At 42.9% G+C, this 21,002-nt stretch overlaps 1 long non-coding RNA gene across 2 annotated transcripts; it reads right to left on the reverse strand.

Annotated features, from left to right (window-relative positions):
• Window positions 1–739: 739 nt before the first annotated feature.
• Window positions 740–20,069, reverse strand: LOC148329771 (uncharacterized). Of its 2 annotated transcripts, XR_015845152.1 has the most exons (5): window positions 19,924–20,060; window positions 17,580–17,651; window positions 17,373–17,505; window positions 15,061–15,202; window positions 740–1,027 (listed from the first exon to the last, which is right to left on the reverse strand). It is a non-coding gene; the product is annotated as an uncharacterized LOC148329771 (long non-coding RNA). The 2 variants fall into 2 exon arrangements; XR_015845151.1 differs by lacking the exons at window positions 17,373–17,505; window positions 17,580–17,651 and having other exon boundaries at window positions 19,924–20,069.
• Between the last annotated feature and the right edge of the window lie 933 nt (window positions 20,070–21,002).

Consider the following 21,002-nt stretch of genomic DNA (forward strand, 5'->3'; position numbering starts at 1 on the left):
AATTTGTTTTCAGGAATTTGACAAATTGATGCATTGGGAGGCCCCCATCAGTCTGAGGTTGAAGCGTTCTTCGAGCTTGACAAGAATAGTCAACGGACAAATGCTTCGTAACAGGCATTTTAGGAAGCAGAACGCAATTACTGTAACCGCAGTCACATCAAATCTGTTGAAGGTGAATGCTACCTTTAACTGTTCAAAATTAGGGAGCCAGGCATTTTTCTTCCTATCGCGTTATGAAATTTGACTCGTCAGTAAACTCACAAGTGGCCAAATTCATTGCTGCGCTTCATTTATCATATATTTAAAACTCAGCTATCCATTCAAGTCCGATTGGTCCCAAAAGTCTCAAAAATGTAAAACCTTTTGAGTGAACCTGACCCTGAAGGCATCACGAGAGGCCCGGCACTACAGGGTCCTCTCTTCGTACCTAATACAAGTCTATCGCAAAAGGGTGAAGTTTTCCTTCTTTTGGTAGTTTGGTAGCCGGGTGCAGGTTGAAAGGGGCGTTTGCGTCATTGTGGGAGTGAACACAGCTGGCTTGTTTCAGCACAGGTCTGACGACGGGAAATGTAACTCAGTTCAATTCACAACAAGCAGCAGTTTCGTAGTGTTAAACAAATCTTCCAAAAAGTGGCTTGGAATTAAAGTTTATTGTGAAACCAAACATACAAACAAAGATAATTACATGTGATGTGTTTAAAACACGCTAAGTGTTCAAAACCACCATATACGGTATAAGTGTGTATTTCCCTGATCGCCAGTAATAAATCTATTTTGCGTCACACGATTTAATGAGGACTTGTTGCCCGTCCACAACTGTTACTAAGACTTGAGATGACCGATGGAGACGCTGCCGTTGGTACGAAATAGGAAATTGTTTCCCATTAAATAATATTCGACTTGAATTCTTCCTCCTTGATACGCGAGCTCTCTTCGTTCTCCTCACCCCCCGCCGGGAGCAACTTAGGTCATTACAGTGTGCTGTCAAAACCTGTGACCGCTTCGTGTTGGAGGCCGGCATTAAAGGCTGTGAAAACAAGAACAAGCAGGGAAGTGAGGTGAAAGCTGACAGACAGAGCAAGGCCTTAAATATTTGCTTTTTTCTCCCCCCGCTTGCCTGCCACAGTTGACCGCATGCTGATTCTTGCAGCTACTTTGCGGGGAGTCGCACTAATGTGAAGGATATGGACGAGTCTCACGGAAAAAAAAACAAAGAGGAGGAAGCTGGTGATGCAAATGTGAAGATTTCTTCCGTTTGCGTGTGGTGATCATCACCACTTCTTACTTTTACACACAACAGTTGAATGGAAAGCGATAAAATCGAGAAGTGCTACACCATCAATGATGAAGATTTTAATTCCAATTTACTTTTAAACAAGTGACCTGTTTGGGATCGGATATAAATGGGATTTGTTGTGTACAATCAAACCTATGCGAATGTTTAAAAGCTCCGATTCGGGCCCAGATTGTTTTTGTTTCTTATTCACATCAGTCATTTGTCTCTTTTTTCTCTTTGCATATTTACATGTGAAAAGGTTTACGGAGCCACGCGGCTGTCAGCACGTTTGAGGATATCAGTTGTCATTTTCAGGCCCGACTTCCACGTTTCGGACTTTCTTTTTTCTTTGCTCCCGTCGCTTTGCATATTCGATCAAACCTTGAGTGCCTTTCTTGACATTTGTTTCAACTAAGAATGGGATTTTGCAACGGCGACCTGCTTGACCCGCAGGCCCGCAAGCCAGCAAATCATCTTTTGGTGTTTAAACACATCATTGAGTTGCCTCAGCGCGTCTCCTCTGTGGATGCCGAGAGCTGACCATCAATCAGGCTGCCAGCGGCGCCGATGTGACAGCACGCCGTTCGGGGCCACGTCTTTTTCTTGACGAGTCCCACATTGCCGATCGATAATGACCACCGTCTTCGGCTGAATCAGGGACAAGTTTTTTCTACAGCCGCTGTAAAACAGGAAATAATCACAAAACTATCATTTTTAAGTGCAGTGAGCCGCTGTTTCTTGTGGGGGATATAAAGTTGCAATACAGGAAAATTAATAGTTAGTTTTTGTTTCAACCTGCCACAAGCAAACTTATTAAAATACACTTAAGCCAACCTAAACACATTTTTGTAAGGCAAAAAATCCTTGCCAGAGATAAAGATAAAAAAAAACTAGTTTCTCAAAGAGGGTTTCAGGTCCTTTCGGTTTTTTTGCCCCCTAGTGGCTGTACAAGAGTACTGTTCCTGTTCCACAGACTCATCAGGGTCATGAGCAGGCTCCGCGTTATGGCTCGGGCGCCCCCACACCTTTGTCCTTCATTTGGCTCCCGAACGGCACCCCTGATTATCTCCTCGTTTTGCTGGATATTCTCTTGTTTCGGCTTTAAAAAGGTCGCCGTTACTTCCAGCTGGCCAAACTTGTCAAAACCAATTAGCTGTCCCATTATTCCCTCAACTGATTTCACCGGCACCCCTCCTCACAGCCCCCTCACTTCACAAATCGTTGACCCTGCGCTTTCCCCAATCGAAACTCCCAACGCGACCTGTGCAACCCCTCAACTCCCTCCATCCCCGTCATGCCGACTCCTGTGATTTTTTTTTTTGCTATTTTTTCACCCTCTATGTTCTTTCATGTGAGGGTAAATGATGGTGAAGCAGCTTCTCACACACACACCAATGGGCCTTTGTGTGAATGAAAGCAGACAGTGAGTCACCGGCCAAACTAAATAAAACCTGTCTAATAGAACGCAACCAAGCTGAAAAATGCGTTCTGGTCTGTGCGAGCCGCACTTCCCTCATCAGATCCCGCACAGGCCCGACCCCCGCTCCACTTTAGCCCATCATTCTCCCATCAATTAGTGCCTCACCAGTGACAACACAGAAGCTCGTCATTAGTGGGGACCGCTCAATTATATCGCTTGATATTGCTCTCCAAAATTAATTATACAACTTGCATGCTACGGCTGACTGAGCCTGCCCTCATCCCGGGGCTGCGGCGGTTACTGATGCCATTTGCTTTTGGCTCCAAAGTTCACTTTCCCCTCCTCTTTCTCTCTTCTCCTCGCCATTCATTCGGCACACTCGATACCATTGATCACCGAGCACGGCAAAGCCCATTTCCCGCAGACGCGACACGCTAGCATTCGGCTTCATCCGATCGTTAGCACACATTTCTGTTCTTGTATCATGGAAAAAAAATACAATAAAAAAAGATGGCGACTGTGCGCTCCTCCTGTAAGGGAGATGAAATTAGAGGCGAGGAGGTAATTCTACAAAAAGCTCATCAAAAGAGCTCTTTCTCTGTACAATCCTGATCCTACGGGGAATCACCAAAATAGACAGCCTTTACTTCAGCGCGAACGGAAAGAGAAGTGGTGCAAACAGCGTGGTCTCCTGAGAGCAAAATGTGAAGGAGGTGGAAAGCACAGAGAACCTAAGGTGAAGTGCTGCTGCCTCAAAAGAATGTTTACTTTTGCACTTCATACCCAAATGAGTTGCTCGTGTGTGTTTTGTGAGCATGCAAATCACCTGTGTTAGTCTCAACACCTTTTTTATGTTCATGGTTTCTCTTGAAAAAAAAAAAGAAAAGAAAAATCCGGCTTTGAAAATCAAAAAAGTCAAAACGTACTACCTTGAACATCAAAAACATGACCTCCGACATGCCAAATGATTAGAAAAAAAAGTTTATGGCCATCATAAAACCAAACTGAAAACCCCCAAAAATAGATCTTGAAAACTAGAGACCTGCTCAACCCTCCACCTGCCAATCAAATTATTTGGACTCAAAATTACAGAGATGAGTGGCCGGGCATCCGACCCTCGTTTGGCGTTGTGTGTGTGTTTTTTTTTAATCATGACAGATTAGGCAGGCTTTTTAAACAAGCGTCTTCTCTGTGACGTGTCAAATTTATTAGATACTTTGTTTTCACTTTACAGTGACTTTAAACTTAGTAAAAGTCACATTTTAAAGGGAAATTCAAAATTCTAAATCTTTCTCGTAAACCCTAAAAATGTGCAAAAACAAGAAGATTTGATAAATCTGCCATATAGCGGCACCAACAATGAATTGCAATATACGGGTGGTTTTATTATTATAATGATTATAATAATAATAATAATAATATTTGATTGAAATAAAGTAGCGTTGAGAAATGATTAAAAAAGAAATACATTAAATGTTACCAGTTGCATTGTAAATAAAATTCTATATAAAGTATGTGCCTTCGTTTATTCCTGGGTGTCATTTTATTTTGTCAGTATTAAAATTGCACTGAGGGCCTCTGCGGCCCTTCTGATTCGCCACTTTTCAGTCCACCCGCACAAAGTCAGCAATGGGAAAAGAATGCGATAATGGCTCAACTTTACCGATCATCCACTCTCCCTGCACTCAAGGCAGTGCTTATGAAAGCGTTACGGACTCACTTTGGAAAAAGCTCTTGCATTCCAAAAATGAAAACGAAAAAACGAAAAAAAATTGGTGGAGAAGCTGCTTATGGATTTCGTCTACAGGCAGCCAAGAGGTACAAAAAAGGTTGAAGGCAAGCACCAAAAATCATGTGAAAATATTCACAACAAGCAGGAAGATTTATCTTTCCAAAGCTCCATCCACTGCAATATATTTATGTGTGTGTGCGCTTTAATCATAATTCCAAAGAGGGGTGCACTGACAGAGTGAAACATTAGGCAAGAGACAGAAGTAGACAGAACATTATGAGGATGACGCCGTCCGAATATAAAACAGCACCCACAGCAATTAAATAGCTGCTTGTGTCTACAGCTCACATTTAGCGGCAATGCAACACTTTTTGTTTTTGTGTTTCGGCACCGGATTACATTAAAAGGCGGCAATGGCAGTCTTGGGCCAAATGGGTCCCAACGTAACCATTTCATATTTAAATCAACAAATGCAATAATTGGGAGCACTTTTTAAACTTGTAATGGAAAATTATAATTAGAGTTGGAGTTCATTTGCTTTTGGACATTTGCAACATTGTCCAAATTGTCTCATGAAAAAAAAAAAAATAGTCGTGCAAGTCACCGAGTGGAGTTCTCACCTGAAACAACTCCGTGTGAACAGAGCGCTTTGTCTCACCTTAAGCTCCAAGCTCCAACGGTACTTGCTTGAAAACCGATAAGCAACTTCTTTTTTTCTCAGATCCCACCAGTGGTGGGCGGTCAAGGCCTTCAAGGCCTTCTTTGCTGGCCGAACATCATCAAGAAATCATGATCATATTCTTCACATCCATGTCATATTATATCCTGGCGTTGAATTTGTAGGTTTGAGTTTTTATCCAATCAGAATACAGCGAGCTCGTGTTGCCAGGCAGATTTCATAATCCCAGTCGCACGCACTATTCGTTCGAGGCCTTCAGATACAATCGTGCGGGCATCTGTTCTGTCAAAGCCAATGAGCTTTCAGATTTGATAGGCAGTGGCGATGAGAGGTACGTATTCAAATCGGACGAAGTAGGACTTCACTGAAGGCCCGTGTGTGAAATGCACCCCCCCCCCACTGCGCCCCACAATTGAGCGTCTTGGTTCATTCCAATTGGCTCCGCCCTGTGATTGGCTGGAAAGCAGTCTTCTCGTTCGCACTTTCTTCATCCTTAAGCTTGCGATCATTTGCAATAAAAAAAAAAGATTCCTTTCCGTCCCCGTGTGTGCGCATGGCCAACATCTCACGTGATCTTGATTGAACCACGCGCTCTGCTATTATCCTGCACTTTTGCAAATGACAGCACTTTGCCTCGTTGTTCTCAGTAATTATTGTGCCGGCTCCGTGGCACTATTGTGTTTCTTTTCTACGTTTGCCAAAATGGACGTCAAGTGAGTGAGCGACTTGCCACTTTTGTGTATTCTGTGAATTCCGACAAGTGAGCGAAGACAAGCATCTTGCGAAATACTGCAGGTTGGTTGGCAAACTGCGCCCGCATGCAAGGTGAGAAGAACGTTCCCTTGAATCTTCACACATCCATCTTTTTCCCAGTAGGGTAGACTTCGGTCTAACGCCACCGAGCCGGAGAAATGTTGAAGCCACACCTGCAAATGAAGTCACCAGCGTCTCGTTTGCGCTTCTCACTCTGACGTTTGCTCGTTAAAGTTCTTTTGTCGCGTTCCCACTCCCACTTTACTTGCTTGCTTGTTAGTTTTTAAATCCCTTGAAAACGTTCTGCAGAGGCAATGGCGGTGCTTTCACATCAAACGTCACGATGTGCTCCTCTGGCTTGACCACTTCAAAGAATCAAGTTATTGAGAGGATGAAAGCGACGTCTCGCACTCAAATACGTTTAGGAAGTATGCAGACACTTGTGTGATTACGTTCACCGAGGAGGTCGGCTCTTAATGACTCTTTGTTTGTCTCCTGATGCGTTATATCAATCGAAACTGAACGTTATCATTTTTGTAAAGGCGTCATATTTCATACAGCTGATTTATTCTATGAGATGATTATGATTATGCCGCGCAAGTGGCGGTCCGTGTGTCAAGGTGAACAATTTGGTTCTGATCCAAATAAGAATTGTTTGGCCTTGTTGGAGGGCAGCATGGGAATGCATACGTTGAACACATTTGCGTCAGTCCAAGGCTCCGAGTTGGCTTCTCGAGTTGGAGGAGACGCTTTTCTCCGTACGTGAATCCAAATGAGGATTGTTCGGCCTTGGTGAAGGTTCTGCGCTCCCGATTCGACTTTATAGATTTAGAAAGCGGAGCAAGTAAGGAAATGGCCTGGTCGGCCTTTGCCGGAGGAAATCGCGGACCTCCATTTGTAACGGCTCCATCTCTCGACCCCGAGTCCCGGGGCCATCTCTCCTGGGGGCCCCGAGGTTCTGCTGACCCACCTTCATCCTCTCTTCCTCCATCTCTGTCCACAGCGACACGGAATAAAACAAACTCCGGCTTCAGGCCACATCTGACTTTCTTTGCCGTTTTCCAGGTTAGAACATACGGCGGAGACGAGCCCCCTCATCAGAGGAGGAGGGGGGGGGGCTGTTGCTAGGGTTGACCGATTTAACAGCTGCTGGCTCATACACAGAGAGTCGTTTTTTTAAATCTAATTGATGGCTCCATTTCCACTTGTGCACTCTGTGGATGTTCTTTTTGTGTATGCATGGATGAGCATCGATGCCGTCTGTCCGAAAAGGCAAGAAGGAAAGTGTGACTTCATGGGTTAATCACACAAATGCCTTGGAAACGTCATCCATGTTCTTCAAGATGGCTGTTTTGCGGCACATTATTAGGCTTCCACTCCTCCACGATGACATCACAGAACTGGTGGATATTTACGCCCTTTGGGTTCCCGCACCCTTCTCATTCGCGTTTACGTCTGGAGACATGCTTGGCCAGCCCAGACATTCAAGGCTCCATTAAGGAATTTTCCCACCCCTTTTGTCGGCACGACGACCCATGTGTTCACTTCCAGGGTGTTCGCAAACTTCTTTATGTAGAGCAACAATTATTTTTTATTTATTTTTTTTTCATATCCTCACACACTTTTTTTAATCTGGTGCCATTTGAACTCTGTACTGAGCAAAAATGTCAAAGCTATTTATCATGAGCTGAACTTAAACATCTGAGCCTTTTTTGATGTGCAAAAGAAAATGTCAAATGTTGTTCACAAAAGTGTCTAAAACTCTTCAAGTTCTTTGTGCGGATAATCAGCCCAGTTTACAGGTTTGGCATATCAAGATGCTGAGTCGACACTCCACAATTGTTCCTTAAGTTGCCCACAATCAAAGGCCACTCGAAAATTGCAGAGTTCTGCTCGAGTGGGGGGATTTGAGGTTGGTGGGGTGGGCGTGATCGTCATTTGCGACAAATCGTGCAATATTTGCATGGAGTTGATCAGGAGTTTGATAGCGGCCTTTGGGATGGCGCTTCCCTCTCCTTCAATGGCTGTGCGGGGATGCTGGATATCGACAAGAACTTCAACACGCCAATCCAGCGCCTATCCTAAACACTCTACGGAAGGTGACATGTCCCTTTTTTAGGGCACCCATCAAGGGCCATTTTTTCCCCCCCAAGATTGAGGAACGTGAACTTGCTGTCCTTCCATTTCAAAGGCGTTCCCCTGTTTCATTTTCACCTTCAGACATTTTTACATCTGCAGCTGCAACCGGCATTCTCACTTCCCCATAACACATGTGGCCACCAGCGGAAAGACAAAATGTATCTCCCGGCCCTAGCAGCAGATAGTTAACCTAAGCTCGGCTGTCCATGCCAATTTGCTCGCCTCTGAGCCACTTAAAACACAATCATTTCACATCCAAGCAATCAGCCAACAGCCACCGGCCCAATTCTCACCCACTGAGCTGCGAGACGGTGAGCGCTATCAACACATGATGGCGAGAGCGCCTCCCCCTCTTCTTTCACCACACTTCAGCTTAGAACTGTGAAACCAAGTCAACACAAAACAGCGTACAGCCACAATTATCATCCGTGGTAGCTTGCATATGCTACACATATGCCAAGCGATAGAAAGTGCGAGAGAGACTCCTGGCACATTAAAGGCAGAGAGCAAGCGGCTAATTATAAAAGCACTCTGGGTGCCTGCTAGCACGGAGACGTTGCTGCTGAGCTGCACCGTGCATCGTGGGGAAAATGAGCCTGTCAGTCCCGTCCCAAGTTGCAATGATGAGGGCGAATGAGGTAAGGCGCTGGACGCCTCTGGCGAGCCATTCGGGTGGCAAAGAAGGGCGTGAAAACACATGCTCACCAACACAACTCACACACCAATTATATATAGTACAGAACTTGATGTGTGTGTGTGCTGTCAGGCAAAGTGGGTCAATATGTGAGAGATGTGAAACTTTTTATAGCTTCATGCCAGCCAGCTCAGTGACCAGAGCGTCAGTGGGACCAAGACCCTGATTAAACATTTACAAACTTTTTGTTGCCATTTTGGAACGCGTGATATTCACTTCAAGTCGTTCCCATTGTTGTGCTGCTTGGCAACTGCGTTGCAGATTCATTGGGTCCAATTCAGTCTCTTTTTATTTCATTTAAGAAAAATGTTTGCCATTAGAATCATCCATTCGTTTATTATTCGAGCCGCTTTTTCCTCACGACGGTCACGGGCGTCCTACGGCCTATGCCAGCTGTCTTCGGGCGGTAGGCGGGGTACACCCCGGACCGGTCGCCAGCCAATCGCAGGGCACACGAAAACGAACAAACAACAACACGCTCACACTCACACCAAGGGGCAAGTCAGAGTGTCCAATCCATGGAATGTGGGAGGTAACCGGAGTACCCGGAGAAAAGCCACGCAGGAACGGGGAGAAGATGCAAACTCCACACCGGAAGGTAGCGGGTCGTTGGAGTGCAGTCGTAGCTTCGCTCACATTTTCCAAGACTGGTTCATGAACGGGCAACAGGAAGAAACAAAATGGAAATAGCGACGTTACACACCCACACACACAAAATCTTTATGCTTGCATCGATGTAAGCACAAATGTGCACAGCTCACGTTGCAGCGTGAAGGCAAAGTATGTCAAAAAGGTGACGCACTTGATCTGTGTTGAACGCGAAAGTAAATGTGAAACGTGCTCAAATTCTGATGCAGACAGGAAGCGACAAAATACATCTAAAAGTCATCCCGGTCATTAGCTACATTATGTTCCCATTGCAGTGGGCCGACTTTTACATTAATGATGGCATCTATCAACTATCATTATGCAAATAAAAAAGACGGACGAATGGGGATGGAAATCACATATGAGTGATTTTCTTTTTCCGCCAATATGGATGCTTGCCTGCTCACATTCGTCACATGCGTGCAGACGGTTGCCTTTGATTGCAAACCACTTAAATATATCCTTCAATACATCTCGTTTGCATCTGCTGAGGCAAGTCATTATGGGCGGTCATCCCTAATTTTGGACATGACTGACAGACAGGTTGAGTCTCTGCTTTCATTTGCATATGGTGCCGCCGACTCTGTGGCCGCCTCTGGTGATTCCCAAATTAGTATGCTGCAGCCCGGGACTTGGTGTTGCTAATCAGAAGCGGTGGTGAGATCTTCAAATGACATCCTTCTCAGTCAACAGGAGGTGCACATGAAAGTGCGACATCCCGTCGTTTTCCTCCGAGCCGGGCTCGTTTGCAGATTGACAGTGACAGCACCCGGCTTACGTCTGAGACACCCACTCGAGCATCTCCAATTAAAAGCTTCCTGTGATTTCCTCGATTAATAATAAATGTCTCGGCGCTCAGGGGACGTACGATTGGTACGGGGCTGAGAATTTTTAGCACAAACGTCGGCCGTACATTTCTTTGACTTTGTCAAGGAAAGCTTTCATGTACGCGCGTCACTTTCCTTGAGAGCATCCTTTGCTGCAGCTTGTCATCTCGCACCAGCGAGCTGTTTAATTCACACACACCGACAAAACTGGAAACTGAAGATGCCACACTGGATATCAGCAGGAAATTTGAAGAGGTGCCGATGAAGATGCCAGTAAGACAGACACAACTTTTACAAAAAAAAAAAAAAAAATGTGTTGCGGGCAAGCATTTATTCTTTGAGACTGAGAAAACAATAAATCCCGAAGTACCAGCATCGCAACAGCTCCTTATTTAAGGGTCAGGGGTCCTTATCATCTTCATAAACAAGTCAATTTAAAGGTCATCAAAGAATAGGTAGAAGGAGAAAATCAACACATTAAATTACTAATCGCGAAAGATTAATTGTTTAAAAAAAATAAGAAGAAGAATATTGCAGATTGTTTTATTTATACACCACCCTCGGCTATTTATGGGTTTTTGTGTTTTGAAATGAGAACATCCTTTGTAATTGCAAAAAAAATATGGCGGTTTGTGGCAAAAAAAAAAAAAAGTATCTGTATCTCATATAAAAGTTTCATTTGATTTGTGAATTAAATAAATAAAAAAAAAAGTTTAGGCCGCAAATTCTTTTACCAACGAGCAATGTGATGCAAACAATTGTGATGAATGGAAAGATTCTCCTCTGTGGGCGCTCTATGATTAGATGGCCAGCTGGGCACATGCGTAAAAACTTACACACATTCATTTTCAATATATTAAAAAAAAAAAAAGGAACCAGCAACATTTGTCATTTTTTAAAATTCCCACCTTTGATAATAATTCACTCAGTGGATCGATTCAGAATGTTTGATGCCAGTTCTTGTCATATTTATGAATGAAATATATTTGGCATCGAGGCACATGTCGACGCTCTGAATTTTTTCTGCCTGGGCCACACTCAACTTCATCTAAATTGCATTGGACTACGTGCGGCATCATTTCAATGTGGCGCAACTTGAGACAAATTGTCATTCTGCGGCGCACATCTTCAAGGTCACATGCAGCATGACGCAGACCTGCATGTCAAATCGGAAAACTCATGCAGCAAGCTCTGGATCCAAAAGCATTCTTTAAAAAAAAAAAAAGAGCGTGCAGTGTTTGGTTTAAATGCAATTTGAACAAAAATGGCCTCCCCAGACGTCCATTACAGGCGATTGTGAGCGGAGTTGCAAAAAAGCAGCAAAGGGAACAAAGTGCTGATCAGCACGTTGCAATTCGTGTTTCCTAGCCAACTGTGAAGACCTTGAAGGGACTTCACCGTGAGCATCATTGTTGATTTGTCTTTAAAGAAAATGGAACAGCCTGATTCCACAGTGATCTTTGTCCGAATTGGCCATGATGTTGACGGTCGCGAGGGGCAGTGTTTTATCGTAATTATTCTAAAAAGTCATGCATGCCCTGCCTGTCATTCATCTTAAGTCGTTTGAAACAATGAATTGCGTCTTATCAAGAGATGTGTAAATCCATGCATACTATTATGAATCCTGAGTGATGTCGTCATTGAGCCAAAATGCAAAAGAAATTAATAGAGGGCACACGGCATGGCATCGAAACAGCGCACACGCTTATATATGATGCAAATATGCTGCATAAATACAATATTGCCCAAACATGAAGGGTGGGAGTCGAACAGTGGTGCACCGTCAGGATAAGCAAAAGAAGAATAATTAGAAATGCTGCTCCCTCAGGAATTGGGTGAGAAGGTATGCATACATTTTGATACATTTCTAAATAGCGCCATTCCCCCGCCTCTCGCTCAAAGTCCCTCGGCTCCGGTTACCGGCGACCCAAAAGTGGACAAATGCTATCGAAAAAGATGGATGTTATATTTTTAAAGGGATGGAGGATGAATATTCGGATCTTCAGTTTCAAAATCAGTGTTGTGGTGAAGAGAAAACGCTGCTCACACTGAATCAAAAGCAGCCATGTTGGTTTCAGGCAAGCCGTGGACTCAGATTGTGTTCATTTTTTTTTTTTTTTTTTTTAATTTGTCGAAATATCCTGGCAGATCCCTTTGTCATATTTTTGTCGACAAGAGAGTAGTCTGCTGTGACCTTTATCGACTGTCTGGCCAGAGGAGGGGACAGGACTTATAAGAAATGGCACATCTGCAGGTGACCTTTGTAAAGCCCTCATATTGCATTAAAGCAACTTTGATGACTTGGATTATTCACAGCGGTCTGGAAGCCCACCGCATCATATTGACCAGGCGCCCTTTGTCAAGATGTTCTCATATAAAAGAAAAAAAAAAGTCGTCACACTTTGGTTTCAAAAGAAACACCAACGTAAAGAAAATAATGATGAGGATGTATCATTCCAGACTAACATAAAGAAAGCGTATTTCACAACAACTCCAGCTGTTGTAAAATGTGCTATATAAATAAAGTTATATTGTATTACATTGTAATAATAAGCAATGTAAGGAGTGGCTAGAAAATATGTCTGTGTTAAGACAAAAAAAGACGGTTTGTAGAATAGAAAACATGAAAAGGTGAAATTGATTTTTTGAATAATAAAATGTAATCTTCTACGAGCATGTCGCTGGCTTTTGGCTCTTCTAATTCACAGTTTGCTAAATTTCATCTTCAGCTCAGTCCACCTGTTTAAGTGTAGGTTTTTTGCTTTTTTTTTATCCCTCAAAAAATATTGTAAAGTGTTTAAAATCGCCTGCTCTGTTTAACAATGCCTTGTGGTAGAACAAATATGGAGTTTTTGGGGCCAATTTAAAAAGTCGTGTCTTCTCTAATGGCATGCTGGTTAAAATTGTGTTTGTGGAATATGAGCTAAGCAGCAAAATGCACCTTTTTTTAACCATCTCAGCGGGCGGCCATTTTGTCTCTTCTGTCGACTAAAAATGACATCACAGTTGCTCAGGGCTCAGGTAACGACCAATCACAGCTCACCTGTTTGTTGAAGTTGCGCCATGATTGGTCATGAGCTGAGCCGTGAGCAACCGTGATGTCATTTTCAGCGGCCCAAAGTGACAAAATGGCCGCCCAATGAGATGGCTAAAAATGGGTGGATTTTGCTGCTTAACTCATATTCATAACTCATAGAGCATATTCTTTTCAAGAAAATTTTTGGGTTGACTTCCCTTTTAAAAGCATAACCGGATGGATTTTTCAAAGATAAACACGACGCGAGTCATTGAGTGAGTCACCACGGGAAGGATAGCGTAGTTTCAGTTAATGCAGTCTGGCCAATCTTTCTTAAGGGACGTTTTCTGCTCGTTAAATGTGTAACAGACGGTACATTCTTAATAATAACAACTTAAAACTGAATCAAGTGCAATATCCTCGCTGATTGAAGAAAGTTCATCACAGTAAAGAGATTTAAAGTTTCAGACCCAAGTGGTGTTTACATGTTCACTCCATTCTGATTCTGTTTATGCATGATATTAAAGTTTATTGTCAATTTTTCATTCAAAGCATGATTGACTTCCGTTGATTGCATCATATTTGTCATTAAAAACAGTCGCCAATGTCACATGAGTGCAAATGAAGCGTTCTCGTGCTGGCAGACACAACAGAACATTTAAAAAGGTGCAATGATGTGAATCTAATTTTGGGAGTCCCTTAATTAGCGCCGTGTTTTGGATCAGGTGCTCTATCCCCGTCTCATTGGAAACCTTTCGCTCTGCTCAAGCTATCACAAGCAGCAAATCAGTCAGTCAGGTGTTCAGAAGGTTTTCTACTCGTTTCCTTTGAGACCTTCTCGTCACAAGCAACTCTCCAAATCACCGTCGCACCAGATGGACGAGCTAATTGACTCCGTCGTTTCAAAGCCACCTGACCACATCTGTGTGTGTTTCAGGGATAAAACATAAAAGCGCGCTCTGTTCATCTGTTCCTCGGCCGTTTCCATCGTCGCTGTACACGTCCAGTGACCCATTCGCAATCGGAGATTACAATTTGGAGAAGGCCTTTAGCATCCGCCTCAGTTACCATCTCATAAAGACGTCTCTTAAATTGTGCAGGGACCCGACGCGACACACCTACGTCACCTCTCGCTCCCGATACCGAGGACCGATACTTGGTAATGCCATGACGTCATGCAAGGTTTATGGTAATCCAATATTGGTCCAAACATAAATATTTACAAGAGAGAGAATGACATACATTAGACTCAAATATATAAAAAAAAAATATACATGCAATCAAATATTTGTTCTTAGCATAGCGGAAGCATGAACAAAGAAGTTAAAAAGCATGAGAACAAGGTGCTAAAATCTGACTTTTAATAAATTAGCCTGAATACATTTTAAACGTGTTAAACGCATGCGGGAAGGGTAAAATTATTCCAACAAATTTTTTATCTGATCTCCTCATAGCAAATGGACCTGGAAGGTATTCCTCACGATAAACACCATGTTGTTTAATACAAGAAAAAAAAAATGAAAATCTAAAATCTGCTGTGTATTTCTCTCCCATTGAACTGAACGAAAATGCTCGGCAACCTGATTATTGTTCGGATGCAGACGAGGAAAAAAGATGACAAAAACTTCAAGTTCATTTCCGTGATAAGATTTTGATTGAAACGTTGTCTTCACTTGCTGCCGTCCCATTTGAATACAAATTGATTCTTCAACACATGAGCGCCGACGATTAGAGAGTCGCTGCCTGTCTTTGTTGACGGCAGGAAATCATCGGCTTCCTTTTTTTTAATTGGAGCTTTTGGAAAGACGCGCCACTCTTGGCCAATTTTGACCCGCACTTAAATGACAGCGATTCAAAAGCAATGAATTTCAATCACCTTTTCGTGTCCACCGCCAGATTGGGTCTTCATCAAAGTGTCGTTTCACGAGATTTGGGCGGCGACTTCATTCGTGGGGACTTGATTAATCAATCATATGATGCAGGCGACATAAGACAGGAGTGGCTGGAGATGATTTACCCTGAAAAAAAAAAAAAATTCTTTGTGAATGGGAGGGTGAGCGGCGAGCGCACCAGGATGCGATGCACTTAATTATCCCGACAACTGTCTCGTAAATAAATAAACAAACCGATGATTAATTGGCATCATTAACTGAAACAAGATATGGGCTAATATTCAGGAATGAAAACAAACATTTCAAACAATGTAGGCAACAATTTGTCAAAATGCTTGTTAATCCAAAACAAATTTATATGCATTTTGCAATTCTAACTTAACATAACTTCTGAATCGTTTATGATGGCTTGTAACAAGGCAAATCGCACAAATGCAGCCTGTAAAAGCGAGCAAGTACTTAGCAACAGCTTCATTTCCATGGCATTACAGAACATTTTGGGGTTGATTTTTCAACGATGTCAATAATCGACAGTCTCTCTCGTATTTATTTTTTTAGTATGCATAACTGATGAAATCAAATGGTCAGCGAGATGTTCTGAAATGTCACTGGGCATCATAGTAAATCCCCACTCTTGTTTTTGTTGAGCTCTGGAATGTTTGCTGCAACCTGACGTACCCTTTGGCTGCTTTTTTTTTTTTTTCTCCCCCCCACAATGAGATCAAATGCATTGTTCGCCTGGAGACGACTTGTCGATCCAAAAGCTGTTCAAAGCCATCAGAGTCACTGTCCCACACAATCAATAAACCTCCGCTCCCGCAGCCTCTGTCATTCTTTGCCTCCTTCAACGATGGATAAAGTTTTGCCGTACATCCTAATGGAAAGAACATCAGTTCGATCAGCAGTTCTAATAATCAATGACCTCGGGAGAGCATAGAATGACCAACCTAGTAAGAGGTCAAGTTTCTGGAAAGGCTTCGAAATGGTGGGCCCTTACAAGTTGAAAAATGATTATTGGACATTTCATAATTTTAGCTGACCATCAAAAAAAAAAAAAAAAAAGAACAGCAGATCATTGTTATTAAATTTGCGATGGCACTTCCGCTCAGATTAGCGGCACTGGGCTCACTAAATCGATTGACGTAATACAAAGAGGCCATAAAGAAAGATTCATCTCCGTGAACACTTGCTGATGATTAGTCCATCTCATCAGAAGGTCAGTCTGTGTCGGAGATTTTATTGGTCGTGATTGAAACGTACTTTGATTTCCTTGGTAAGATGTTATATTCTATTGGCATCACATTTGTCAATTCACACCGCTCAATTCTATGTTGCAAATGTCCATGCCACGCTTCTTGGCATTATTAGCCGAGATGCGTGCTGAAAGGCCCAATTGCGATGGTCAACATGAAGCCATTTCCAATGCAGAAAGTACAGATAGCCTCGGCGCAAAAGGAAATAGATACGAATCGCAAATGAGCAGACTCCTCAATGAACTGCTTCTGAAAGCAAGAAGTCTTCAACAGTAGCGAAGAGTGAACCTGCAATCTGCCAGCCACTCCACCACCATGCATCTCCGCCTAATATAGTCCATTAGTGCGTCTATTCGTAAAAATTGCCATGATAGAACCTCCACAGTTGGGAAACACGTCAACTCTCATTTTCTAAATGGCTCTTGCAAGTTTAACAAAATAACAGAAATGAAGAACTCAGCAGGGAAGCTTTGAGAAGTATCATTGTGAAGAATAAACATGTAAAATGGCTGTAGGCCAGCAGGAAGAAAATAAAATCCATTTTAATTAAAGAAGGCATTTGTGTCAAGCGTGAACATTGCACAGAAATGACTTTTTCATTATTATCAATTGTAAAATGTCATGAAGCTCCTTTGTAGTAACGACTGCTCGGTCCAAAAAAAAACATTAAACGGACACGTGGACTTTTATAATAGGGATGCATTCAAAAATTACATCAGTACTCAAATTCACCCCCCCTAAAATAATCTGTAGTGATTTTACAGCTTTTTAGGAATGAGCAAAAATCCAAAACACCGCATCATTTGCCTCTCCACTTCCACAGCCTGAAGCGGACAAGTGCATCAATGCGCACACGAACCCCGGCAGCGATTATTTTTTCAGTTTATTTATTTTATGGTTTTCGAACATTTTGCTACACTAAAATTTTATGAAGTCTCTGGAGTTTTTGATTTTTCTTTTTTATTGATTCACTCACGCAATCACTTCTCATTTGTCAGTCTGAAGAGGAAAACATGAAAGATATCGTACTGCTGCCTGCCAACCTTAATTTGCGCGATCCACAGCCTGGTTACACAAGCGAGAAGACGAGCACAGATCTTTCCGTTTCGTTCCACTCCCTTTATTGTGCTGATCACGATCAGATTTTCACAATTTGAAGTGGACAAGCGTGGGAATCTGCATGTGAAATTTGGTGGCAATTTGTCTCCGCTTTTAGGCACAAGATGACAACAGACGGGGAACAATATTACCAAGCTTGTCTCCTTATTTCTGAAGTGTCAATCAAGAAACGTCCTCCTGATTTGGAGGCATTGCAACTTGTGCTAAAAAACAAACAAAGAATTTTTCAGAGTGAATTTTAATGCTGACATTTTTAAATACCGATCTATTTTATGTGACAATGTTCAGCACAATCAATCGTCAATTTAATAATACGTGGAAATAGAACATGACAAGGACAATTTGCACAAAAAATTGTTTTTTTTTTTTGTGTGATTCGAAATGCCAGTCGGGCTAACCTAATAATGACATTTTCTTCTCCTCCAAACGAGACCTTGTCACTCAAGTAGCTCACAATCAAAGAAAAAAAAAAAACCTCACACTTGCAATTTTTTGTGAAGATTCTTTGGATGACAGCTGACACCTTCCAGTAATAAATTCGGGGAGACTGGCACTTTCTGTGACAAATGACTTGCCCGGTCCCCTTTGACACGAGACTGTGTTAGTTAATGATTCTTATAGAGAAGGTGATATGCCATCAGATGTAGGCGTTAATTATTCATCAGTCGACACAAAAACCGTCGGCATCTTTGGCGACACGTCCTCGCCTCTTGCACTGATAGTTTACTGGAAGTAAAGAGCTGGATTTTTATAAAACAATCCATGGGTGTCCTTGATTGAAAAAAAAAAAAAAAGAAGTGAGGGGCACTAATGGATCAGATTAAACAAAGCGGTGGAGCATGCGAATGCTGGGGAATTAAGACGGCATGTCTGCAAACAAACAACATCATTCACAGCTGTGTTAGTCGGAGAATTCTGTCAAGTGCTTCGATTTGATCTCTTACGCAGTTCGTGAGAGTAGATCTCTCTGATGAGAAAATTCGACCGGCGGAAACAAAGAAGCCAATGCAACCGCCCTCTTTCAACGTTTGTCTCGTTAGAAATGAACAAAGATGGATGGAACATGATCTATACATTTTTATCCGGATACATTTAACTTTTGGGTTTCATTTTACAGTGCCGTGAAAAAGTATATTCTTCTTGAATTCTTACTTTTTAGCATAGTTGGCCTCACTTTAATCTTTAAGATCAAACAAATGTACCAGCAAGCAATTATGAAGCAGTGACAAAATGGCGGTGATTTAATTTTTTAAACTAAGGAAAAAAAGTATCCGAAGCAACCTGGCCTTGTGTGCCCAATTAGCCTAACAACTGAAATCATTTTTTTTTTTATATTACAGCCAATGAGTCTTTCACATCTCGGTGGAGATATTTTTTGACTTGCTCTTCTACGATATAATTAAGGAAGTCTCTGGATTTATCAACTACGAGAGGCAAGGATTTGTAACGTCAAAATCCCCCCGAATTTTGGATGTGAAAAGCAGCCGAGCTAATTCACACATCACACCTTGCCTCTCTCTTTTTCAAACAAAACATCACTCATGCTAAAGCAGCTTAGAGGAATTAAATCACCATACGAAATCACCACGTGTCCCGACAGCTCAACAGATTTGACTCTCCGCTCGGATACAATTCATCTTGGCGTGTTTGTGTGCAGCACAAAACTCGAAATCACCACCATTATGATTATCTCTGCCAATTATGACCGCATCTTCGCCAACTCACTCGCTTGGCACCCCTTCCGTGATCACAGACGCATCAAAAACATCCGGTCATGAAGGAATACGCTCAGGTCTCATTTTGGGCGATGTTTCGGTTCATATGTGGCCTTTCTCAGGCGTGTGGTCAGTCAAACTCGCTTCGTGGCATTCTCAGTGTCAGCTCTGTAGTCATTGTGGCTGCAGGCATCCTGTCGCTGCGGTGGATTTACTGGCAACATACCCCCCCCCACCCCCGGTCAGCGCTTTAATTACCCTGGACTATTGATCCTCGCAGGGACACAGCACTCTGGAGCGGAGCCTGGGCTTGCACCAGTTAATGACTGATTATTCCTGGGTTGGTCCCGTGGGTGCAGACAGCGACGGCCGGGACAGAAGGTGACAAGCACCACTGGGACCGTTCTGCCGTGCAGCAACATTAGCACTTTTTACCAGCTTACCAGTGAAAAGCACACATTGGGACTTTCAGCTCGCAGTTCCGACTCAGTTGACACAGTCCAATCAACTTTTTTTTTTAAAAATACTTTGCAGGATTTCTCTCTTCTCAAAAAGTACAAGTTGTAATCATTCTGGTGGCAAGACAGTTAGCTTGACGGTCCTGCATTTTTGAAAAGGTCATACATGGACAAAATTCACGAAAACTGACGTGGGTGTGATGAGTAACAAGAGTCCGTGCATCTTTGGGAGAGGTTCGGAGGCCTGTACAGGTAAATCTCAGTGCTCAGGAATCCACAGGTAGCAAAAGACACAAACTCACCCTGCAATGTCGAGATCACCCGGACAACAAGGTAAGAAAATCCGAGTCGGCAACGTGACAGCGATTCAAGCAAGAGAGAGCTGGAGGCTCTTGCCTGAGAACATGATTGTTGATTTGGAGCACCTGGGTGACTTGCGAGTGGGCGTGGCCAACAGGTAGAGGGGAGCCGTGTTGGATGACAGGGGCTGGGTGGCCATCGGGAATTTGGGGGAAATCAGTGAATTTTCCCGAATGGCTGGTCAACGCATGACAAGCCCCCGATACCTCAACACCATTACGTTCTCCATATTTACTTTATGACTTCATGAATTTCTTTTTTCTTTTACAGTTAATTATCACGTGTTTAAAACCCTCATCAGGAATTGCTTCAACTTGAAGCCCGACACTTTATCGTCTATCTTCTTGCTTCTTTCTTCCTTGCCCATTTTTTTTTTCAACATTTGATGGAGTGCTCGCACATTTTCCCTCAACGACGATCCTTATTGCTTCAAGTTGACGTTTTCGCTCGGTGCTGCTTGGAAAGGATGCAATGACTGACACCTGAGTGACACTTTGGATGATAAAGTCCTTCCTTCCGGCTCGCTCACAATCGGTCTTCACCTCGTCTGTTCTATTCCTCTGTGGCAACCCCCCCCCCCCCCCCCCGAGGTTCCACCTTTGCGGGAGCGGCGCGCTTTACCCACTCGCCTCTGGGCCCATCAGTCAAAGAGAAGAGGGACATGTCAAGGCCGTCAGGATGGGATGGACTCGGAAGCGTACCTGAACCTTTCGTCTCCATCCCAAACGAAGGTCTTACTATCACTTGTAATCGTAATGAAAACATTCACAATAAAAAGAAATTATAATGGAGCCATTTCGGCTGTGCATAAAAAGAAACGTGTCGCAAATTTTCGGAAAATCCGCATTATCGTTCCCAAATGAGCACTTCAGAAAATGAACTTGATAACGCTTCTTGAGAGAAGTGACCAGTTGTTACGTAACCACTACTAATTATTTCGGTTATCCTTTCATGCGACGTTTTTTTTAATTTATTTTTTTTTCTGCCACTTGCAGGTAAATGGAGCCATCCCAGCTGAATT

The sequence above is a fragment of the Idiotropiscis lumnitzeri genome, chromosome 9, assembly GCF_059441095.1.
Source record: "Idiotropiscis lumnitzeri isolate Australia: NSW breed Sydney's pygmy pipehorse chromosome 9, RoL_Ilum_1.0, whole genome shotgun sequence".
In the NCBI taxonomy this organism is placed as follows: domain Eukaryota; kingdom Metazoa; phylum Chordata; class Actinopteri; order Syngnathiformes; family Syngnathidae; genus Idiotropiscis; species Idiotropiscis lumnitzeri.